The 24,709-nt window shown below is 46.1% G+C and overlaps 12 non-coding genes across 12 annotated transcripts; all 12 read right to left on the bottom strand.

Moving 5' to 3' along the window:
• Window positions 1-806: 806 nt before the first annotated feature.
• On the bottom strand, window positions 807-878 carry TRNAW-CCA (transfer RNA tryptophan (anticodon CCA)). The gene has a single exon. It is a non-coding gene; the product is annotated as a tRNA-Trp (tRNA).
• A 5,853-nt stretch (window positions 879-6,731) lies between these two features.
• TRNAW-CCA (transfer RNA tryptophan (anticodon CCA)) lies at window positions 6,732-6,803 on the bottom strand. The gene has a single exon. It is a non-coding gene; the product is annotated as a tRNA-Trp (tRNA).
• Window positions 6,804-10,549: 3,746 nt separating this feature from the next.
• Window positions 10,550-10,621, bottom strand: TRNAW-CCA (transfer RNA tryptophan (anticodon CCA)). Its single transcript has one exon. It is a non-coding gene; the product is annotated as a tRNA-Trp (tRNA).
• Window positions 10,622-11,183: 562 nt separating this feature from the next.
• On the bottom strand, window positions 11,184-11,255 carry TRNAW-CCA (transfer RNA tryptophan (anticodon CCA)). The gene has a single exon. It is a non-coding gene; the product is annotated as a tRNA-Trp (tRNA).
• A 562-nt stretch (window positions 11,256-11,817) lies between these two features.
• Window positions 11,818-11,889, bottom strand: TRNAW-CCA (transfer RNA tryptophan (anticodon CCA)). Its single transcript has one exon. It is a non-coding gene; the product is annotated as a tRNA-Trp (tRNA).
• A 2,045-nt stretch (window positions 11,890-13,934) lies between these two features.
• TRNAW-CCA (transfer RNA tryptophan (anticodon CCA)) lies at window positions 13,935-14,006 on the bottom strand. The gene has a single exon. It is a non-coding gene; the product is annotated as a tRNA-Trp (tRNA).
• Window positions 14,007-16,680: 2,674 nt separating this feature from the next.
• On the bottom strand, window positions 16,681-16,752 carry TRNAW-CCA (transfer RNA tryptophan (anticodon CCA)). The gene has a single exon. It is a non-coding gene; the product is annotated as a tRNA-Trp (tRNA).
• Window positions 16,753-17,311: 559 nt separating this feature from the next.
• On the bottom strand, window positions 17,312-17,383 carry TRNAW-CCA (transfer RNA tryptophan (anticodon CCA)). Its single transcript has one exon. It is a non-coding gene; the product is annotated as a tRNA-Trp (tRNA).
• A 2,674-nt stretch (window positions 17,384-20,057) lies between these two features.
• TRNAW-CCA (transfer RNA tryptophan (anticodon CCA)) lies at window positions 20,058-20,129 on the bottom strand. The gene has a single exon. It is a non-coding gene; the product is annotated as a tRNA-Trp (tRNA).
• A 559-nt stretch (window positions 20,130-20,688) lies between these two features.
• TRNAW-CCA (transfer RNA tryptophan (anticodon CCA)) lies at window positions 20,689-20,760 on the bottom strand. The gene has a single exon. It is a non-coding gene; the product is annotated as a tRNA-Trp (tRNA).
• A 2,888-nt stretch (window positions 20,761-23,648) lies between these two features.
• TRNAW-CCA (transfer RNA tryptophan (anticodon CCA)) lies at window positions 23,649-23,720 on the bottom strand. Its single transcript has one exon. It is a non-coding gene; the product is annotated as a tRNA-Trp (tRNA).
• A 563-nt stretch (window positions 23,721-24,283) lies between these two features.
• On the bottom strand, window positions 24,284-24,355 carry TRNAW-CCA (transfer RNA tryptophan (anticodon CCA)). The gene has a single exon. It is a non-coding gene; the product is annotated as a tRNA-Trp (tRNA).
• Window positions 24,356-24,709: the final 354 nt, after the last annotated feature.

Below are 24,709 nucleotides of genomic sequence, written 5' to 3' on the forward strand. Positions count from 1 at the left end.
CGTGCTAACATGTCGCCACCGAGTCCGTTTAGGGTGGCCGTTCGCACACACGTGGTAGCATGTTTTGCTTGGCCTCCTGTCGAGGAAGCACAGCTAAAGAGAAGAGTCATTGTAGACAGACAAATAAGTAGATAGACAGATAGATGAAAATAATAAAAAAAAAGAATTTGACCCTGACTTGATTCGAACACGCAACCTTCGGATCTGGAGTCAGACGTTCTATCGTGTCACCATCGAATCCGCTTAGTGTAGCCGTTCGCACACACGCGGTAGCATGATTTGCTCGGCCTTCTGTCGATGAAGCACAGGTAAAGAGACAAGTCTTTGTAGACAGACAAATAAGTAGATACACAGATAGATGAAAATAATAAATAAGCGAATTTGACCCGGACGTGATTCAAACTCGCAACCTTCTGATCTGGATTCAGACGTGCTACCGTGTCGCCACCGCGTCCGTTTAGGGTAGCCGTTCGCACACACGTGGTAGCATGATTTGCTTGGCCTTCTGTCAATGAAGCACACATAAAGAGAAGAGTCATTGTAGACAGACAAATAAGTAGATAGACAGATAGATGAAAATAGTAAAAAAGAGAACTTGACCCGAACGTGATTCAAACCCGCCACCTTCTGATCTGGAGTCAGACGTGCTACTGTGTCACCACCAAGTCCACTTTGTGTAGCCGTTCGCACACACGCGGTAGCATGTTGTGCTCGGCCTTCTGTCGATGCAGCACAGGTAAAGAGACAAGTCATTGTAGACAGACAAATAAATAGATAGACAGATGAAAATAATAAGAAAGAGAATTTGACCCGGACGTGATTCGAACACGCAACCTTCTGATCTGGAGTCAGACGCACTACCGTTGCGCCACCGAGTCCGCATAGGGTAGCCGTTCGCACACACGTGGTAGCATGTTTTCTCGGCCTTCTGTCGATGAAGCACGGTTAAAGGGACAAGTCATTTTAGACAGACAAATAAGTAGATAGACGGATAGATGAAAATAACAAAAGAGAGAACTTCACATCGACGTGATTCGAACACGCAACCTTCTGATCTGGAGTCAGACATGTTAACATGTCGCGACCGAGTCCGTTTAGGGTGGCCGTTCGCACACACGTGGTAGCATGCTTTGCTCGGCCTTCTGTCGAGAAAGCACAGCTAAAGAGAAGAGTCATTGTAGACAGACAAATAAGTAGATAGACAGATAGATGAAAATAATAAAAATAGACTTTTACCCGGACGTGATTCAAACACGCAACCTTCTGATCTGGAATCAGACGTGCTACCGTGTCGCCATCGAATCCACTTAGGGTAGCCGTTCGCACACACGCGGTAGCATGATTTGCTCGGCCTTCTGTCGTTGACGCACAGGTAAAGAGACATGTCATTGTAGACAGACAAATAGGTAGATAGACAGATGAAAATAGGAAAAAGAGAACTTGACCTGGACGTGATTCGAACACGCAACCTTCTGATCTGGAGTCAGACGTGCTACCGTGTCGCCACCGAGTCCGTTAGGCAACCATTCGCATACCCGTGGTAGCATGTTTTGCTCGGCCTTCTGTCGATGAAGCACAGGTAAAGAGATAAGTCATTGTAGACATACAGATAAGTAGATAGACAGTTAGATGAAAATAATAAAAAAGAGGATTTGACCCGGACGTGATTCGAACACGCAATCTTGTGATCTGGAGTCAGATGTGCTACCTCATCGCCACCGAGTACACTTAGTGTAGCCATTCGCACACACGCGGTAGCATGTTTTGCTCGGCCTTCTGTCGATGAAGCACAGGTAAGGAGACAAGTCATTGTAGACAGACAAATAAGTGGATAGACAGATGAAAATAATAAAAAGAAGAATTTGACCCGGACTTGATTCGAACACACAACCTTCTGATCTGGAGTCAGACGTGCTAAAGTTTCGCCACATAGGTCCGCTTAGGGTAGCCGTTCGCACACACGTGGTAGCATGTTTTGCACGGCCTTATGTCGATGAAGCACAGGTAAAGGGACAAGTCATTTTAGACAGAAAATAAGTAGATAGACAGATAGGTGAAAATAATAAAAATAGAATTTTACCCGGACGTGATTCGAACTTTTAACCTACTGATCTGGAGTCAGACGCGCTACCGTTGCAACTCCGAGTCCGCTCAGGGCAGCCGTTCGCACACACGTGGTAGCATGTTTTCTCGGCCTTCTGTCGACGAAGCACAGGTAAAGAGACAAGTCATTGTAGACAGAAAATAAGTAGATAGAACGATTGATGAAAATAAGAAACAAGGAAATTTGATCCAGACGTGATTCATACTTGCAACCTTCTGATCTGGAGTCAGACATGCTAACATGTCGCCACCGAGTCTGTTTAGGGTGGCCGTTCGCACACACGTGGTAGCATGCTTTGCTCGGCCTTCTGTCGATGAAGCACAGGTAAAGAGACAAGTCTTTGTAGACAGACAAATAAGTAGATACACAGATAGATGAAAATAATAAATAAGCGAATTTGACCCGGACGTGATTCAAACTCGCAACCTTCTGATCTGGAGTCAGACGTGCTACCGTGTCGCCACCGCGTCCGTTTAGGGTAGCCGTTCGCACACACGTGGTAGCATGATTTGCTCGGCCTTCTGTCGATGAAGCACACATAAAGAGAAGAGTCATTGTAGACAGACAAATAAGTAGATGAACAGATAGATGAAAATAGTAAAAAAGAGAACTTGACCCGAACGTGAATTGAACCCGCAACCTTCTGATCTGGAGTCAGACGTGCTACTGTGTCACCACCGAGTCCACTTTGTGTAGCCGTTCGCACACACGCGGTAGCATGTTTTGCTCGGCCTTCTGTCGATGCAGCACCGGTAAAGAGACAAGTCATTGTAGACAGACAAATAAGTAGATAGACAGATGAAAATAATAAGAAAGAGAATTTGACCCGGACGCGATTCGAACACGCAACCTTCTGATCTCGAGTCGGACGCGCTAACAGTTCGCCACCGAGTCCACTGAGGTAGCCGTTCGCACACACGTGGTAGCATGTTTTGCTCGGCCTTCTATCGATGAAGCACAGGTAAAGAAACAAGTCGTTGTAGACAGACAAAGAGGTAGATAGACAGTTAGATGAAAATAATAAAAAAGAGGATTTGACCCGGACGTGATTGGAACACGCAACCTTGTGATCGGGAGTGAGACGTGCTACCGTATCGCCACCCAGTACACTTAGTGTAGCCGTTCGCACACACGCGGTAGCATGTTTGGCTCGGCCTTCTGTCGATGAAGCACAGGTAAAAGACAAGTCATTGTAGACAGACAAATAAGTAGATAGACAGATTGACGAAACTAAAAAAAGGAAATTTGATCCAGACGTGATTCATAATCGCAACCTTCTGATCTGGAGTCAGACATGCTAACATGTCGCGACCGAGTCCGTTTAGGGTGGCCGTTCGCACACACGTGGTAGCATGCTTTGCTCGGCCTTCTGTCGAGAAAGCACAGCTAAAGAGAAGAGTCTTTGTAGACAGACAATTAAGTAGATACACAGATAGATTAAAATAATCAATAAGCGAATTGGACCCGGACGTGATTCAAACTCGCAACCTTCTGATCTGGAGTCAGACGTGCTACCGTGTCGCCACCGCGTCCGTTTAGTGTAGCCGTTCGCACACACGTGGTAGCATGATTTGCTCGGCCTTCTGTCGATGAAGCACAGGTAAAGAGACAAGTCATTGTAGACAGACAAATAAGTAGATAAACAGATGAAAATAATAAAAAAGAGAATTGGACCCGGACGTGATTCGAACACGCAACCTTCTGAACGGGAGTCAGACGTGCTACCGTGTCGCCACCGAATCCACTTAGCGTAGCCGTTCGCACACACGCGGTACCTTGTTTTGCTCGGCCTTCTGTCGATCAAGCACAGTTAAAGAGTCAAGTCATTGTAGACAGACAAATAAGTAGATAGACAGATAGATGAAAATAATAAAAAAGCGAATTCACCCTGACGTGATTCAAACTCGCAACCTTCTGATCTGGAGTCAGACGTGCTACCGTGTCGCCACCGCGTCCGTTTAGGGTAGCCGTTCGCACACACGTGGTAGCATGTTTTGCTCGGCGTTCTATCGATGAAGCACAGGTAAAGAAACAAGTCGTTGTAGACAGACAAAGAGGTAGATAGACAGATGAAAATAACAAAAACGAGAACTTAACACGGACGTGATTCGAACACGCAACCGTCTGATCTGGAGTAATACGCGCTACCGTGTCGCCACCGAATCCACTTAGCGCAGCCGTTCGCACACACGCGGTAGCTTGTTTTGCTCGGCCTTCTGTCGATGAAGCACAGGTAACGAGACAAGTCATTGTAGACAGACAAATAAGTAGATAGACAATTAGATGAAAATAATAAAAAAAGAATTTGACCCGGACGTGATTCGAACATTTAACCTACTGATCTGGAGTCAGACGCGCTCCCGTTGCACCTCCGAGTCCGCTCAGGGAGCCGTTCGCACACACGTGGTAGCAAGATTTGCTCGGCCTTCTGTCGATGAAGCACACCTAAAGAGAAGAGTCATTGTAGACAGACATGTAAGTAGATAGACAGATAGATGAAAATAGTAAAAAAGAGAACTTGACCCGAACGTAATTCGAACCCGCAACCTTCTGATCTGGAGTCGGACGTGCTACCGTGTCGCCACCGAGTCCACCTGGTGAAGCCGTTCGTACACACGCGGTAGCATGTTTGCTCGGCCTTCTGTCGATGAAGCACAGGTAAAGAGACAAGTCATCGTAGACAGACAAATAAAAAGATAAACAGATGAAAATATTAACAAAGAGAATTTGACCCGGACGTGAATCGAACACGCAACCTTCTGATCTGGAGTCAGACATGCTAAAGTTGCGCCACCAAGTCCGCTTAGGGTAGCCGTTCGCACACACGTGGTAGCATGTTTTGCACGGCCTTATGTCGATGAAGCACAGGTAAAGGGACAAGTCATTTTAGACAGACAAATAAGTAGATAGACAGATAGATGAAAATAATAAAAAGAGAATTTGACCCGGACATGATTCGAACATTTAATCTACTGATCTGGAGTCAGACGCGCTACCGTTGCACCTCCGAGTCCGCTCAGGGCAGCCGTTCGCACCCACGTGGTAGCATGTTTCTTGGCCTTCTGTCGATGAAGCACAGGTAAAGAGACAAGTCATTGTAGACAGATAAATAAGTAGATAGACAGATAGATGAAAATAACAAAAGAGAGAACTTCACATCGACGTGATTCGAACTCGCAACCTTCTGATCTGGAGTCAGACATCCTACCTGGTCGCCACCGAGTTGACTTAGTGTAGCCGTTCGCACACATGCAGTAGCATGTATTGCTCGGCCTTCTGCAGATGAAGCATAGGTAAAGAGAGAAGTCATTGTAGACAGACAAATAGGTAGACAGATAGTTGAAAACAATAAAAAGAGAATTTGACCCTGACTTGATTCGAACACGCAACCTTCTGATCTGGAGTCAGACGTGCTATCGTGTCACCATCGAATCCGCTTAGTGTAGCCGTTCGCACACACGCGGTAGCATGATTTGCTCGGCCTTCTGTCGATGAAGCACAGGTAAAGAGACAAGTCTTTGTAGACAGACAAATAAGTAGATACACAGATAGATGAAAATAATAAATAAGCGAATTTGACCCGGACGTGATTCAAACTCGCAACCTTCTGATCTGGATTCAGACGTGCTACCGTGTCGCCACCGCGTCCGTTTAGGGTAGCCGTTCGCACACACGTGGTAGCATGATTTGCTTGGCCTTCTGTCGATGAAGCACACATAAAGAGAAGAGTCATTGTAGACAGACAAATAAGTAGATAGACAGATAGATGAAAATAGTAAAAAAGAGAATTTGACCCGGACGTGATTCGAACACGCAACCTTCTGTTCTGAAGTCAGACGCGCTACCGTGTCGCCACCGAGTCCGTTAGGTAACCATTCGCACACACGTGGTAGCAAGTTGTGCTCGGCCTTCTGTCGATGAAGCACAGGTATAGAGACAAGTCATTGTAGACATACAGATAAGAAGATAGACAGATAGATGAAAATAATAAAAAAGAGGATTTTACCCGAACGTGATTCGAACACGCAACCTTGTGATCTGGAGTGAGACGTGGTACCGTATCGCCACCCAGTACACTTCGTGTAGCCGTTCGCACACACGCGGTAGCATGTTTTGCTCGGCCTTCTGTCGATGAAGCACAGGTAAAGAGACAAGTAATTGTAGACAGACAAATAAGTGAATAGACAGATGAAAATAAGAACTTGACCCGGACTTGATTCGAACACGCAACCTTCTGATCTGGAGTCAGACGTGCTGAAGTTGCGCCACTTAGTCCGCTTAGAGTAACCGTTCGCACACACGCGGTAGCATGTTTTGCTCGGCCTTCTGTCGATGAAGCACAGGAAAATGGACAAGTCATTGCTGAAGGAGAAATAAGTAGATAGACAGATAGATGAAAATAACAAAAGAGAGAACTTCACATCGACGTGATTCGAACACGCAACCTTCTGATCTGGAGTCAGACGTCCTACCGGGTCGCCACCGAGTTGGCTTAGTGTAGCCGTTCGCACACACGCAGTAGCATGTATTGCTCGGCCTTCAGTCGATGAAGCATAGGTTAAGAGAGAAGTCATTGTAGGCAGACAAATAAGTAGACAGATAGTTGAAAACAATAAAAAAGAGAATTTTACCCCGACGTGATTCGAACACGCAACCTTCTGATCTGGAGTCAGACGCACTACCGTTGCGCCACCGAGTCCGCATAGGGTAGCCGTTCGCACACACGTGGTAGCATGTTTTCTAGGCCTTCTGTCGATGAAGCACGGTTAAAGGGACAAGTCATTTTAGACAGACAAATAAGTAGATAGACGGATAGATGAAAATAACAAAAGAGAGAACTTCACATCGACTTGATTCGAACACGCAACCTTCTGATCTGGAGTCAGACATGTTAACATGTCGCGACCGAGTCCGTTTAGGGTGGCCGTTCGCACACACGTGGTAGCATGCTTTGCTCGGCCTTCTGTCGAGAAAGCACAGCTAAAGAGAAGAGTCATTGTAGACAGACAAATAAGTATATAGACAGATAGATGAAAATAATAAAAATAGACTTTAACCCGGACGTGATTCAAACACGCAACCTTCTGATCTGGAGTCAGACGTGCTACCGTGTCGCCATCGAATCCACTTAGGGTAGCCGTTCGCACACACGCGGTAGCATGATTTGCTCGGCCTTCTGTCGATGACGCACAGGTAAAGAGACATGTCATTGTAGACAGACAAATAAGTAGATAGACAGATGAAAATAGGAAAAAGAGAACTTGACCTGGACGTGATTCGAACACGCAACCTTCTGATCTGGAGTCAGACGTGCTACCGTGTCGCCACCGAGTCCGTTAGGCAACCATTCGCACACCCGTGGTAGCATGTTTTGCTCGGCCTTCTGTCGATGAAGCACAGGTAAAGAGATAAGTCATTGTAGACATACAGATAAGTAGATAGACAGTTAGATGAAAATAATAAAAAAGAGGATTTGACCCGGACGTGATTCGAACACGCAATCTTGTGATCTGGAGTCAGATGTGCTACCTCATCGCCACCGAGTACACTTAGTGTAGCCATTCGCACACACGCGGTAGCATGTTTTGCTCGGCCTTCTGTCGATGAAGCACAGGTAAGGAGACAAGTCATTGTAGACAGACAAATAAGTGGATAGACAGATGAAAATAATAAAAAGAAGAATTTGACCCGGACTTGATTCGAACACACAACCTTCTGATCTGGAGTCAGACGTGCTAAAGTTGCGCCACATAGGTCCGCTTAGGGTAGCCGTTCGCACACACGTGGTAGCATGTTTTGCACGGCCTTATGTCGATGAAGCACAGGTAAAGGGAAAAGTCATTGCAGACAGAGTAATAAGTAGATAGACAGATAGATGAAAATACTAAAGAGAGAGTTTGACGCGGACGTGATTAGAATACGCAACCTTCTGATCTGGAATCAGACGTGCTAAAGTTGCGCTACCGAGTCCGCTTAGGGTAGCCGTTCGCACACACGTGGTAGCATGTTTTGCACGGCCTTATGTCGATGAAGCACAGGTAAAGGGACAAGTCATTGTAGACAGACAAATAAGTAGACAGATAGTTGAAAACAATAAAAAAGAGAATTTGACCCCGACGTGATTCGAACACGCAACCTTCTGATCTGGATCAGACGCACTGGCGTTGCGCCACCGAGTCCGCATAGGGTAGCCGTTCGCATACACGTGGTAGCATGTTTTCTCGGCCTTCTGTCGATGAAGCACAGGTAAAGAGACAAGTCATTGTAGACATACAGATAAGTAGATAGACAGTTAGATGAAAATAATAAAAAAGAGGATTTGACCCGGACGTGATTCGAACACGCAACCTTGTGATCTGGAGTGAGACGTGCTACCGTATCGCCACCCAGTACACTTAGTGTAGCCGTTCGCACACACGCGGTAGCATGTTTTGCTCGGCCTTCTGTCGATGAAGCACAGGTAAAAGACAAGTCATTGTAGACAGACAAATAAGTAGATAGACAGATTGATGAAAATAAGAAAAAAGGAAATTTGATCCAGACGTGATTCATACTCGCAACCTTCTGATCTGGAGTCAGACATGCTAACATGTCGCGACCGAGTCCGTTTAGGGTGGCCGTTCGCACACACGTGGTAGCATGCTTTGCTCGGCCTTCTGTCGAGAAAGCACAGCTAAAGAGAAGAGTCTTTGTAGACAGACAATTAAGTAGATACACAGATAGATTAAAATAATAAATAAGTGAATTGGACCCGGACGTGATTCAAACTCGCAACCTTCTGATCTGGAGTCAGACGTGCTACCGTGTCGCCACCGCGTCCGTTTAGGGTAGCCGTTCGCACACACGTGGTAGCATGATTTGCTCGGCCTTCTGTCGATGAAGCACAGGTAAAGAGACAAGTCATTGTAGACAGACAAATAAGTAGATAAACAGATGAAAATAATAAAAAAGAGAATCGGACCCGGACGTGATTCGAACACGCAACCTTCTGATCAGGTGTCAGACGTGCTACTGTGTCGCCACCGAGTCCACTTAGTGTAGCTGTTCGCACACACGTGGTAGCATGTTTTGCTTGGCCTTCTATCGATGAAGCACAGGTAAAGAGACAAGTCGTTGTAGACAGACAAAAGGGTAGATAGACGGATGGATGAAAATAATAAAAAAGAGAACCTAACACGGACGTGATTCGAACATGCAACCCTCTGAACGGGAGTCAGACGTGCTACCGTGTCGCCACCGAATCCACTTAGCGTAGCCGTTCGCACACACGCGGTACCTTGTTTTGCTCGGCCTTCTGTCGATCAAGCACAGTTAAAGACACAAGTCATTGTAGACAGACAAATAAGTAGATAGACAGATAGATGAAAATAATAAAAAAGCGAATTCACCCGGACGTGATTCAAACTCGCAACCTTCTGATCTGGAGTCAGACGTGCTACCGTGTCGCCACCGCGTCCGTTTAGGGTAGCCGTTCGCACACACGCTGTAGCATGTTTTGCTCGGCCTTCTGTCGATGAAGCACAGGTAAAGGGACACGTCATTGCAGATAGACAAATAAGTAGATAGACAGATAGATGAAAATACTAAAAAGAGAATTTGACGCGGACGTGATTAGAACACGCAACCTTCTGATCTGGAGTCAGACGTGCTAAAGTTGCGCCACCGAGTCCGCTTAGGGTAGCCGTTCGCCCACACGTGATGCATGTTTTGCACGGCCTTATGTCGATGAAGCACAGATAAAAGGGACAAGTCATTTTAGACAGACAAATAAGTAGATAGACAGATAGATGAGAATAATAAAAAGAGAATTTGACATCGACGTGATTCGAACACGCAACCTTCTGATCTGGAGTCAGACGTCCTACCGGGTCGCCACCGAATTGACTTAGTGTAGCCGTTCGCACACACGCAGTAGCATGTATTGCTCGGCCTTCTGTCGATGAAGCATAGGTAAAGAGAGAAGTCATTGTAGACAGACAAATAAGTAGATAGACAGATTGATGAAAATAAGAAAAAAGGAAATTTGATCAAGACGTGATTCGAACATTTAACCTACTGATCTGGAGTCAGACGCGCTACCGTTGCACCTCCGAGTCCGCTCAGGGCAGCCGTTCGCACACACGTGGTAGCATGTTTCTTGGCCTTCTGTCGATGAAGCACAGGTAAAGAGACAAGTCATTGTAGACAGACAAATAAGTAGATAGACAGATAGATGAAAATAACAAAAGAGAGAACTTCACATCGACGTGATTCAAACACGCAACCTTCTGATCTGGAGTCAGACGTCCTACCTGGTCGCCACGGAGTTGACTTAGTGTAGCCGTTCACACACATGCAGTAGCATGTATTGCTCGGCCTTCTGCAGATGAAGCATAGGTAAAGAGAGAAGTCATTGTAGACAGACAAATAAGGAGACAGATAGTTGAAAACAATAAAAAGAGAATTTGACCCCGACGTGATTCGAACACGCAACCTTCTGATCTGGAGTCAGACGCGCTACCGTTGCGCCACCGAGTCCGCTTAGGGTAGCCGTTCGCACACACGTGGTAGCATGTTTTCTCGGCCTTCTGTCAATGAAGCACAGGTAAAGAGACAAGTCATTGTAGACAGACAAATGGGTAGTTAGACAGATTGATGAAAATAAGAAAAAAGGAAATTTGATGCAGACGTGATTCATACTCGCAACCTTCTGATCTGGAGTCAGACATGCTAACATGTCGCCACCGAGTCCGTTTAGGGTGGCCGTTCGCACACACGTGGTAGCATGTTTTGCTCGGCCTTCTGTCGAGAAAGCACAGCTAAAGAGAAGAGTACTTGTAGACAGACAAATAAGTAGATAGACAGATAGATGAAAATTATAAAAAGAGACATTACCCGGACGTGATTCCAACACGCAACCTTCTGATCTGGAGTCAGACATGCTACCGTGTCGCCATCGAATCCGTTTAGGGTAGCCGTTCGCACACACGCGGTAGCATGATTTGCTCGGCCTTCTGTCGATGAAGCACAGGTAAAGAGACATGTCATTGTAGACAGACAAATAAGTAGATAGACAGATGAAAATAATGAAAAGAGAACTTGACCCGGACGTGATTCGAACACGCAACCTTCTGATCTGGAGTCAGACGCGCTACCGTTGCGCCACCGAGTCCGCTTAGGGTAGCCGTTCGCACACACGTGGTAGCATGTTTTTTCGGCCTTCTGTCGATGAAGCACAGGTAAAGAGACAAGTCATTGTAGACAGACAAATAAATAGATAGACAGAATGATGAAAATAAGAAAAAAGGAAACTCGATCTAGACGTGATTCAAGCTCGCAACCTTCTGATCTGTAGTCAGACATGCTAACATGTCGCCACCGAGTCCGTTTAGGGTGGCCGTTCGCACACACGTGGTAGCATGTTTTGCTCGGCCTTCTGTCGAGAAAGCACAGCTAAAGAGAAGAGTACTTGTAGACAGACAAATAAGTAGATAGACAGATAGATGAAAATTATAAAAAGAGACATTACCCGGACGTGATTCCAACACGCAACCTTCTGATCTGGAGTCAGACGTGCTACCGTGTCGCCATCGAATCCGCTTAGGGTAGCCGTTCGCACACACGCGGTAGCATGATTTGCTCGGCCTTCTGTCGATGAAGCACAGGTAAAGAGACATGTCATCGTAGACAGACAAATAAGTAGATAGACAGATGAAAATAATGAAAAGAGAACTTGACCCGGACGTGATTCGAACACGCAACCTTCTGATCTGGAGTCAGACGCGCTACCGTTGCGCCACCGAGTCCGCTTAGGGTAGCCGTTCGCACACACGTGGTAGCATGTTTTTTCGGCCTTCTGTTGATGAAGCACAGGTAAAGAGACAAGTCATTGTAGACAGACAAATAAATAGATAGACAGAATGATGAAAATAAGAAAAAAGGAAATTCGATCTAGACGTGATTCAAGCTCGCAACCTTCTGATCTGTAGTCAGACATGCTAACATGTCGCCACCGAGTCCGTTTAGGGTGGCCGTTCGCACACACGTGGTAGCATGTTTTGCTCGGCCTTCTGTCGAGGAAGCACAGCTAAAGAGAAGAGTTATTGGAGACAGACAAATAAGTAGATAGACAGATAGATGAAAATAATAAAGAGAGACTTTTACCCGGACGTGATTTGAACACGGAACCTTCTGATCTGGAGTCAGACGTGCTACCGTGTCGCCATCGAATCAGTCTAGGGTAGCCGTTCGCACACACGCGGTAGCATGATTTGCTCGGCCTTCTGTCGATGCAGCACTGGTAAAGAGACAAGTCGTTGTAGACAGACAAATAAGTAGATAGACAGATGAAAATAACAAAATCGAGAACTTAACACGGACGTGATTCGAACAAGCAACCCTCTGATCCGTAGTAAGACGCGCTACCGTGTCGCCACCGAATCCACTTAGCGTCGCCGTTCGCACACACGCGGTAGCTTATTTTGCGCGGCCTTCTGTCGATGAAGCACATGGAACAAGACAAGTCATTGTACACAGACAAATAAGTAGATAGACAAATAGAAGAAAATAAGAAAAAAGAGAATTTGACCCGGACGTGATTCCAACACGCAACCTTCTGATATGAAGACAGCCGTGCTACCGTGTCGCCACCGAGTCCACTTAGTGAAGCCGTTCGCACACACGCGGTAGCATGTTTCGCTCGGCCTTCTGTCGATGAAGCACAGGTAAAGAGACAAGTCATCGTAGACAAACAAATAAAGAGGCAAACGGATGAAAATATTAAAAAAGAGAATTTGACCCGGACGTGATTCGAACACGCAACCTTCTGATCTGGAGTAAGACGTGCTACCGTGTCGCCACCGAGTCCGTTAGGTAACCATTCGCACACAAGTGGTAGCATGTTTTGCTCGGCCTTCTGTCGAGGAAGCACAGGTAAAGAGACAAGTCATTGTAGACATACAGATAAGTAGATAGACAGATAGATGAAAATAATAAAACAGAGGATTTGACCCAGACCTGATTCGAACACGCAACCAAGTGATCTGGAGTCAGACGTGCTACCGTATCGTCACCGAGTACACTTAGTGCAGCCGTTCGCACACACGCGGTAGCATGTTTTGCTCGGCCTTCTGTCGATGAAGCACAGGTAAAGAGACAAGTCATTGTAGACAGACAAATAGGTGGATAGACAGATGAAAATAATAAAAAAAAGAATTTGACCCGGACTTGATTCGAACACGCAACCTTCTGATCTGGAGTCAGACGTGCTAAAGTTGCGCCACTGAGTCCGCTTAGAGTAATTGTTCGCACACACGGTGTAGCATGTTTTGCTCGGCCTTCTGTCGATGAAGCACAGGTAAAGGGACAAGTCATTGCAGATAGACAAATAAGTAGATAGACAGATAGATGAAAATACTAAAAAGAGAATTTGACGCGGACGTGATTAGAACACGCAACCTTCTGATCTGGAGTCAGACGTGCTAAAGTTGCGCCACCGAGTCCGCTTAGGGTAGCCGTTCGCCCACACGTGATGCATGTTTTGCACGGCCTTATGTCGATGAAGCACAGATAAAAGGGACAAGTCATTTTAGACAGACAAATAAGTAGATAGACAGATAGATGAGAATAATAAAAAGAGAATTTGACATCGACGTGATTCGAACACGCAACCTTCTGATCTGGAGTCAGACGTCCTACCGGGTCGCCACCGAATTGACTTAGTGTAGCCGTTCGCACACATGCAGTAGCATGTATTGCTCGGCCTTCTGCAGATGAAGCATAGGTAAAGAGAGAAGTCATTGTAGACAGACAAATAAGTAGACAGATAGTTAAAAACAATAAAAAGAGAATTTGACCCCGACGTGATTCGAACACGCAACCTTCTGATCTGGAGTCAGACGCGCTACCGTTGCGCCACCGAGTCCGCTTAGGGTAGCCGTTCGCACACACGTGGTAGCATGTTTTCTCGGCCTTCTGTCAATGAAGCACAGGTAAAGAGACAAGTCATTGTAGACAGACAAATGGGTAGTTAGACAGATTGATGAAAATAAGAAAAAAGGAAATTTGATGCAGACGTGATTCATACTCGCAACCTTCTGATCTGGAGTCAGACATGCTAACATGTCGCCACCGAGTCCGTTTAGGGTGGCCGTTCGCACACACGTGGTAGCATGTTTTGCTCGGCCTTCTGTCGAGAAAACACAAGTAAAGAGACATGTCATTGTAGACAGACAAAAGGGTAGATAGACAGATGAAAATAATAAAAAGAGAGCTTGACGCGGACGTGATTCGAACACGCAACCTTCTGATCTGGAGTCAGACGTGCTACCGGGTTGCCACCGAGTCCACTTAGTGTACCCGTACGCACACACGCGGTAGCATGTTTTGCTCGGCCTTCTGTCGATGCAGCACTGGTAAAGAGACAAGTCGTTGTAGACAGACAAATAAGTAGATAGACAGATGAAAATAATAAGAAAGAAAATATGACCCGGACGCGATTCGAACACGCAACCTTCTCATCTGGGGTCGGACGTGCTAAGAGTTCGCCACCGAGTCCATTTAGGGTAGCCGTTCGCACACACGTGGTAGCATGTTTTGCTTGGCCTTCTGTCGATGCAGCACAGGTAAAGAGACAAGTCATTTTAGACAGACAAATAAGTAGATAGACAGATGAAAATAACAAAAACGAGAACTTAACACGGACGTGATTCGAACAAGCAACCCTCTGATCCGTAGTAAGACGCGCTACCGTGTCGCCACCGAATCCACTTAGCGTAGCCGTTCGCACACACGCGGTAGCTTATTTTGCGTGGCCTTCTGTCGATGAAGCACATGGAACGAGACAAGTCATTGTACACAGACAAATAAGTAGATAGACAAATAGAAGAAAATAAGAAAAAAGAGAATTTGACCCGGACGTGATTCCAACACGCAACCTTCTGATATGAAGACAGCCGTGCTACCGTGTCGCCACCGAGTCCACTTAGTGAAGCCGTTCGTACACACGCGGTAGCATGTTTCGCTCGGCCTTCTGTCGATGAAGCACAGGTAAAGAGACAAGTCATCGTAGACAAACAAATAAAAAGTTAAACAGATGAAAATATTAAAAAAGAGAATTTGACCCGGACGTGATTCGAACACGCAACCTTCTGATGTGGAGTCAGACGTGCTTCCGTGTCGCCACCGAGTCCGTTAGGTAACCATTCGCACACAAGTGGTAGCATGTTTTGCTCGGCCTTCTGTCGAGGAAGCACAGGTAAAGAGACAAGTCATTGTAGACATACAGATAAGTAGATAGACAGATAGATGAAAATAATAAAACAGAGGATTTGACCCAGACCTTATTCGAACACGCAACCAAGTGATCTGGAGTCAGACGTGCTACCGTATCGTCACCGAGTACACTTAGTGCAGCCGTTCGCACACACGCAGTAGCATGTTTTGCTCGGCCTTCTTTCGATGAAGCACAGGTAAAGATACAAGTCATTGTAGACAGACAAATAGGTGAATCGACAGATGAAAATAATGAAAAAAAGAATTTGACCCGGACTTGATTCGAACACGCAACCTTCTGATCTGGAGTCAGACGTGCTAAAGTTGCGCCTCTGAGTCCGCTTAGAGTAATTGTTCGCACACACGCTGTAGCATGTTTTGCTCGGCCTTCTGTCGATGAAGCACAGGTAAAGGGACAAGTTATTGCAGATAGACAAATAAGTAGATAGATAGATAGATGAAAATACTAAAAAGAGAATTTGACGCGGACGTGATTAGAACACGCAACCTTCTGATCTGGAGTCAGACGTGCTAAAGTTGCGCCACCGAGTCCGCTTAGGGTAGCCGTTCGCCCACACGTGATGCATGTTTTGCATGGCCTTATGTCGATGAAGCACAGGTAAAAGGGACAAGTCATTTTAGACAGACAAATAAGTAGATAGACAGATAGGTGAGAATAATAAAAAGAGAATTTGACATCGACGTGATTCGAACACGCAACCTTCTGATCTGGAGCCAGACGTCCTACCGGGTCGCCCCCGAATTGACTTAGTGTAGCCGTTCGCACACACGCAGTCGCATGTATTGCTCGGCCTTCTGTCGATGAAGCATAGGTAAAGAGAGAAGTCATTGTAGACAGACAAATAATTAGATAGACAGATTGATGAAAATAAGAAAAAAGGAAATTTGATCCAGACGTGATTCAAACTCGCAACATTCTGATCTGTAGTCAGACATGCTAACATGTCGCCACCGAGTCCGTTTTGTGTGGCCATTCGCGCACACGTGGTAGCATGTTTGATTGATTGATATGTGGGGTTTAACGTCCCAAAACCACTATATGATTATGAGAGACGCCGTAGTGGAGGGCTCCGGAAATTTAGACCACCTGGGGTTCTTTAACGTGCACCCAAATCTGAGCACACGGGCCTACAACATTTCCGCCTCCATCGGAAATGCAGCCGCCGCAGCCGAGATTCGAACCCGCGCATGGTAGCATGTTTTGCTTGGCCTTCTGTCGAGGAAGCACAGGTAAAGAGACAAGTCTTTGTAGACAGACAAACAAGTAGATACACAGATAGATGAAAATAATGAATAAGCGAATTTGACCCCGACGTGATTCGAACACGCAACCTTCTGATCTGGAGTCAGACGCGCTACCGTTGCGCCACCGAGTCCGCTTAGGGTAGCCGTTCGCACACACGTGGTAGCATGTTATCTCGGCCTTCTGTCAATGAAGCACAGGTAAAGAGAGAAGTCATTGTAGACAGACAAATAATTAGATAGACAGATTGATGAAAATAAGAAAAAAGGAAATTTGATCCAGACGTGATTCAAACTCGCAACATTCTGATCTGTAGTCAGACATGCTAACATGTCGCCACCGAGTCCGTTTTGTGTGGCCATTCGCGCACACGTGGTAGCATGTTTGATTGATTGATATGTGGGGTTTAACGTCCCAAAACCACTATATGATTATGAGAGACGCCGTAGTGGAGGGCTGCGGAAATTTAGACCACCTGGGGTTCTTTAACGTGCACCCAAATCTGAGCACACGGGCCTACAACATTTCCGCCTCCATCGGAAATGCAGCCGCCGCAGCCGGGATTCGAACCCGCGCATGGTAGCATGTTTTGCTTGGCCTTCTGTCGAGGAAGCACAGGTAAAGAGACAAGTCTTTGTAGACAGACAAACAAGTAGATACACAGATAGATGAAAATAATGAATAAGCGAATTTGACCCCGACGTGATTCGAACACGCAACCTTCTGATCTGGAGTCAGACGCGCTACCGTTGCGCCACCGAGTCCGCTTAGGGTAGCCGTTCGCACACACGTGGTAGCATGTTTTCTCGGCCTTCTGTCAATGAAGCACAGGTAAAGAGACAAGTCATTGTAGACAGACAAATGGGTAGTTAGACAGATTGATGAAAATAAGAAAAAAGGAAATTTGATGCAGACGTGATTCATACTCGCAACCTTCTGATCTGGAGTCAGACATGCTAACATGTCGCCACCGAGTCCGTTTAGGGTGGCCGTTCGCACACACGTGGTAGCATGTTTTGCTCGGCCTTCTGTCGAGAAAACACAAGTAAAGAGACATGTCATTGTAGACAGACAAAAGGGTAGATAGACAGATGAAAATAATAAAAAGAGAGCTTGACGCGGACGTGATTCGAACACGCAACCTTCTGATCTGGAGTCAGACGTGCTACCGGGTTGCCACCGAGTCCACTTAGTGTACCCGTACGCACACACGCGGTAGCATGTTTTGCTCGGCCTTCTGTCGATGCAGCACTGGTAAAGAGACAAGTCGTTGTAGACAGACAAATAAGTAGATAGACAGATGAAAATAATAAGAAAGAAAATATGACCCGGACGCGATTCGAACACGCAACCTTCTCATCTGGGGTCGGACGTGCTAAGAGTTCGCCACCGAGTCCATTTAGAGTAGCCGTTCGCACACACGTGGTAGCATGTTTTGCTTGGCCTTCTGTCGATGCAGCACAGGTAAAGAGACAAGTCATTTTAGACAGACAAATAAGTAGATAGACAGATGAAAATAACAAAAACGAGAACTTAACACGGACGTGATTCGAACAAGCAACCCTCTGATCCGTAGTAAGACGCGCTACCGTGTCGCCACCGAATCCACTTAGCGTAGCCGTTCGCACACACGCGGTAGCTTATTTTGCGTGGCCTTCTGTCGATGAAGCACATGGAACGAGACAAGTCATTGTACACAGACAAATAAGTAGATAGACAAATAGAAGAAAATAAGAAAAAAGAGAATTTGACCCGGACGTGATTCCAACACGCAACCTTCTGATATGAAGACAGCCGTGCTACCGTGTCGCCACCGAGTCCACTTAGTGAAGCCGTTCGTACACACGCGGTAGCATGTTTCGCTCGGCCTTCTGTCGATGAAGCACAGGTAAAGAGACAAGTCATCGTAGACAAACAAATAAAAAGTTAAACAGATGAAAATATTAAAAAAGAGAATTTGACCCGGACGTGATTCGAACACGCAACCTTCTGATGTGGAGTCAGACGTGCTTCCGTGTCGCCACCGAGTCCGTTAGGTAACCATTCGCACACAAGTGGTAGCATGTTTTGCTCGGCCTTCTGTCGAGGAAGCACAGGTAAAGAGACAAGTCATTGTAGACATACAGATAAGTAGATAGACAGATAGATGAAAATAATAAAACAGAGGATTTGACCCAGACCTTATTCGAACACGCAACCAAGTGATCTGGAGTCAGACGTGCTACCGTATCGTCACCGAGTACACTTAGTGCAGCCGTTCGCACACACGCAGTAGCATGTTTTGCTCGGCCTTCTTTCGATGAAGCACAGGTAAAGATACAAGTCATTGTAGACAGACAAATAGGTGAATCGACAGATGAAAATAATGAAAAAAAGAATTTGACCCGGACTTGATTCGAACACGCAACCTTCTGATCTGGAGTCAGACGTGCTAAAGTTGCGCCACTGAGTCCGCTTAGAGTAATTGTTCGCACACACGCTGTAGCATGTTTTGCTCGGCCTTCTGTCGATGAAGCACAGGTAAAGGGACAAGTTATTGCAGATAGACAAATAAGTAGATAGATAGATAGATGAAAATACTAAAAAGAGAATTTGACGCGGACGTGATTAGAACACGCAACCTTCTGATCTGGAGTCAGACGTGCTAAAGTTGCGCCACCGAGTCCGCTTAGGGTAGCCGTTCGCCCACACGTGATGCATGTTTTGCATGGCCTTATGTCGATGAAGCACAGGTAAAAGGGACAAGTCATTTTAGACAGACAAATAAGTAGATAGACAGATAGGTGAGAATAATAAAAAGAGAATTTGACATCGACGTGATTCGAACACGCAACCTTCTGATCTGGAGCCAGACGTCCTACCGGGTCGCCCCCGAATTGACTTAGTGTAGCCGTTCGCACACACGCAGTCGCATGTATTGCTCGGCCTTCTGTCGATGAAGCATAGGTAAAGAGAGAAGTCATTGTAGACAGACAAATAGTTAGATAGACAGATTGATGAAAATAAGAAAAAAGGAAATTTGATCCAGACGTGATTCAAACTCGCAACATTCTGATCTGTAGTCAGACATGCTAACATGTCGCCACCGAGTCCGTTTTGTGTGGCCATTCGCGCACACGTGGTAGCATGTTTGATTGATTGATATGTGGGGTTTAACGTCCCAAAACCACTATATGATTATGAGAGACGCCGTAGTGGAGGGCTCCGGAAATTTAGACCACCTGGGGTTCTTTAACGTGCACCCAAATCTGAGCACACGGGCCTACAACATTTCCGCCTCCATCGGAAATGCAGCCGCCGCCGCCGGGATTCGAACCCGCGCATGGTAGCATGTTTTGCTTGGCCTTCTGTCGAGGAAGCACAGGTAAAGAGACAAGTCTTTGTAGACAGACAAACAAGTAGATACACAGATAGATGAAAATAATGAATAAGCGAATTTGACCCCGACGTGATTCGAACACGCAACCTTCTGATCTGGAGTCAGACGCGCTACCGTTGCGCCACCGAGTCCGCTTAGGGTAGCCGTTCGCACACACGTGGTAGCATGTTATCTCGGCCTTCTGTCAATGAAGCACAGGTAAAGAGAGAAGTCATTGTAGACAGACAAATAATTAGATAGACAGATTGATGAAAATAAGAAAAAAGGAAATTTGATCCAGACGTGATTCAAACTCGCAACATTCTGATCTGTAGTCAGACATGCTAACATGTCGCCACCGAGTCCGTTTTGTGTGGCCATTCGCGCACACGTGGTAGCATGTTTGATTGATTGATATGTGGGGTTTAACGTCCCAAAACCACTATATGATTATGAGAGACGCCGTAGTGGAGGGCTCCGGAAATTTAGACCACCTGGGGTTCTTTAACGTGCACCCAAATCTGAGCACACGGGCCTACAACATTTCCGCCTCCATCGGAAATGCAGCCGCCGCAGCCGGGATTCGAACCCGCGCATGGTAGCATGTTTTGCTTGGCCTTCTGTCGAGGAAGCACAGGTAAAGAGACAAGTCTTTGTAGACAGACAAACAAGTAGATACACAGATAGATGAAAATAATGAATAAGCGAATTTGACCCCGACGTGATTCGAACACGCAACCTTCTGATCTGGAGTCAGACGCGCTACCGTTGCGCCACCGAGTCCGCTTAGGGTAGCCGTTCGCACACACGTGGTAGCATGTTATCTCGGCCTTCTGTCAATGAAGCACAGGTAAAGAGACAAGTCATTGTAGACAGACAAATAGGTAGATAGGCAGATTGATGAAAATAAGAAAAAAGGAAATTTGATGCAGACGTGATTCATACTCGCAACCTTCTGATCTGGAGTCAGACATGCTAACATGTCGCCACCGAGTCCGTTTAGGGTGGCCGTTCGCACACACGTGGTAGCATGTTTTGCTCGGCCTTCTATCGATGAAGCACAGGTAAAGAAAGAAGTCATTGTAGACAGACAAAGAGGTAGATAGACAGATGAAAATAACAAAAACGAGAACTTAACACGGACGTGATTCGAACACGCAACCCTCTGATCCTTAGTAAGACGTGCTACCGTGTCGCCACCGAATCCACTTAGCGTAGCCGTTCGCACACACGCGGTAGCTTGTTTTGCTCGGCCTTCTGTCGATGAAGCACAGGTAACGAGACAAGTCATTGTACACAGACAAATAAGTAGATAGACAAATAGAAGAAAATAAGAAAAAAGAGAATTTGACCGGGACGTGATTCGAACACGCAACCTTCTGATATGGAGACAGACGTGCTACCGTGTCGCCACCGAGTCCACTTAGTGAAGCCGTTCGTACACACGTGGTAGCATGTTTCGTTCGGCCTTCTTTCGATGAAACACAGGTAAAGAGACAAGTCATCGTAGACAGACAAATAAAAAGTTAAACAGATGAAAATAATAAAAAAGAGAATTTGACCCGGACGTGATTCGAACACGCAACCTTCTGATCTGGAGTCAGACGTGCTACCGTGTCGCCACCGAGTCCGTTAGGTAACCATTCGCACACACGTGGTAGCATGTTTTGCTCGGCCTTCTGTCGATGAAGCACAGGTAAAGAGACAAGTCATTGTAGACACACAGATAAGTAGATATACAGATAGATGAAAATAATAAAAAAGAGGATTTGACCCAGACCTGATTCGAACACGCAACCTTGTGATCGGTAGTCAGAAGTGCTACCGTATCGCCACCGAGTACACTTAGTGTAGCCGTTCGCACACACGCGGTAGCATGTTTTGCTCGGCATTCTGTCGATGAAGCACAGGTAAAGGGACAAGTCATTGTAGACAGACAAATAGGTGGATAGACAGATGAAAATAATACAAAAAAGAATTTGACCCGGACTTGATTCGAACACGCAACCTTCTGATCAGGTGTCAGACGTGCTACTGTGTCGCCACCGAGTCCACTTAGTGTAGCTGTTCGCACACACGTGGTAGCATGTTTTGCTTGGCCTTCTATCGATGAAGCACAGGTAAAGAGACAAGTCGTTGTAGACAGACAAATAAGTAGATAGACAGATGGATGAAAATAATAAAAAAGAGAACCTAACACGGACGCGATTCGAACATGCAACCCTCTGATCGGGAGTCAGACGTGCTACCGTGTCGCCACCGAATCCACTTAGCGTAGCCGTTCGCACACACGCGGTACCTTGTTTTGCTCGGCCTTCTGTCGATCAAGCACAGGTAAAGAGACAAGTCATTGTAGACAGACAAATAAGTAGATAGACAGATAGATGAAAATAATAAAAAAGCGAATTCACCCGGACGTGATTCAAACTCGCAACCTTCTGATCTGGAGTCAGACGTGCTACCGTGTCGCCACCGCGTCCGTTTAGGGTAGCCGTTCGCACACACGTGGTAGCATGATTTGCTCGGCCTTCTGTCGGTGAAGCACACCTAAAGAGAAGAGTCATTGTAGACAGACAAATAAGTAGATAGACAGATGAATATAATAAGAAAGAGAATTTGACCCGGACGCGATTCAAACACGCAACCTTCTGATCTGGAGTCGGATGCGCTAACAGTTCACCACCGAGTCCACTTAGAGTAGCCGTTCGCACACACGTGGTAGCATGTTTTGCTCGGCCTTCTATCGATTAAGCACAGGTAAAGAAACAAGTCGTTGAACACAGACAAAGAGGTAGATAGACAGATGAAAATAACATAAACGAGAACTTAACACGGACGTGATTCGAACACGCAACCGTCTGATCTGGAGTAATACGCGCTACCGTGTCGCCACCGAATCCACTTAGCGCAGCCGTTCGCACACACGCGGTAGCTTGTTTTGCTCGGCCTTCTGTCGATGAAGCACAGGTAACGAGACAAGTCATTGTAGACAGACAAATAAGTAGATAGACAATTAGATGAAAATAATAAAAAGAGAATTTGACCCGGACGTGATTCGAACATTTAACCTACTGATCTGGAGTCAGACGCGCTACCGTTGCACCTCCGAGTCCGCTCAGGGAGCCGTTCGCACACACGTGGTAGCATGATTTGCTCGGCCTTCTGTCGATGAAGCACACCTAAAGAGAAGAGTCATTGTAGACAGACAAGTAAGCAGATAGACAGATAGATGAAAATAGTAAAAAAGAGAACTTGACCCGAACCTAATTCGAACCCGCAACCTTCTGATCTGGAGTCGGACGTGCTACCGTGTCGCCACCGAGTCCACTTAGTGAAGCCGTTCGTACACACGCGGTAGCATGTTTGCTCGACCTTCTGTCGATGAAGCACAGGTAATGAGACAAGTCATCGTAGACAGACAAATAAAAAGATAAACAGATGAAAATATTAAGAAAGAGAATTTGACCCGGACGTGATTCGAACACGCAACCTTCTGATCTGGAGTCAGACATGCTAAAGTTGCGCCACCAAGTCCGCTTAGGGTAGCCGTTCGCACACACGTGGTAGCATGTATTGCTCGGCCTTCTGCAGATGAAGCATAGGTAAAGAGAGAAGTCATTGTAGACAGACAAATAAGTAGACAGATAGTTGAAAAGAATAAAAAGAGAATTTGACCCCGACGTGATTCGAACACGCAACCTTCTGATCTGGAGTCAGACGCGCTACCGTTGCGCCACCGAGTCCGCTCAGGGTAGCCGTTCGCACACACGTGGTAGCATGTTTTCTCGGCCTTCTGTCAATGAAGCACAGGTAAAGAGACAAGTCATTGTAGACAGACAAATAGGTAGATAGACAGATTGATGAAAACAAGAAAAAAGGAAATTTGATGCAGACGTGATTCATACCCGCAACCTTCTGATCTGGAGTCAGACATGCTAACATGTCGCCACCGAGTCCGTTTAGGGTGGCTGTTCGCACACACGTGGTAGCATGTTTTGCTCGGCCTTCTGTCGAGAAAGCACAGCTAAAGAGAAGAGTACTTGTAGACAGACAAATAAGTAGATAGACAGATAGATGAAAATTATAAAAAGAGACTTTTACCCGGACGTGATTCCAACACGCAACCTTCTGATCTGGAGTCAGACGTGCTACCGTGTCGCCATCGAATCCGCTTAGGGTAGCCGTTCGCACACACGCGGTAGCATGATTTGCTCGGCCTTCTGTCGATGAAGCACAGGTAAAGAGACATGTCATTGTAGACAGACAAATAAGTAGATAGACAGATGAAAATAATGAAAAGAGAACTTGACCCGGACGTGATTCGAATACGCAACCTTCTGATCTGGAGTCAGACGCGCTACCGTTGCGCCACCGAGTCCGCTTAGGGTAGCCGTTCGCACACACGTGGTAGCATGTTTTTTCGGCCTTCTGTCGATGAAGCACAGGTAAAGAGACAAGTCATTGTAGACAGACAAATAAATAGATAGACAGAAAGATGAAAATAAGAAAAAAGGAAATTCGATCTAGACGTGATTCAAGCTCGCAACCTTCTGATCTGTAGTCAGACATGCTAACATGTCGCCACCGAGTCCGTTTAGGGTGGCCGTTCGCACACACGTGGTAGCATGTTTTGCTCGGCCTTCTGTCGAGGAAGCACAGCTAAAGAGAAGAGTTATTGGAGACAGACAAATAAGTAGATAGACAGATAGATGAAAATAATAAAGAGAGACTT

This window comes from Rhipicephalus microplus, chromosome 5 (genome assembly GCF_043290135.1).
Source record: "Rhipicephalus microplus isolate Deutch F79 chromosome 5, USDA_Rmic, whole genome shotgun sequence".
Classification (NCBI taxonomy): domain Eukaryota; kingdom Metazoa; phylum Arthropoda; class Arachnida; order Ixodida; family Ixodidae; genus Rhipicephalus; species Rhipicephalus microplus.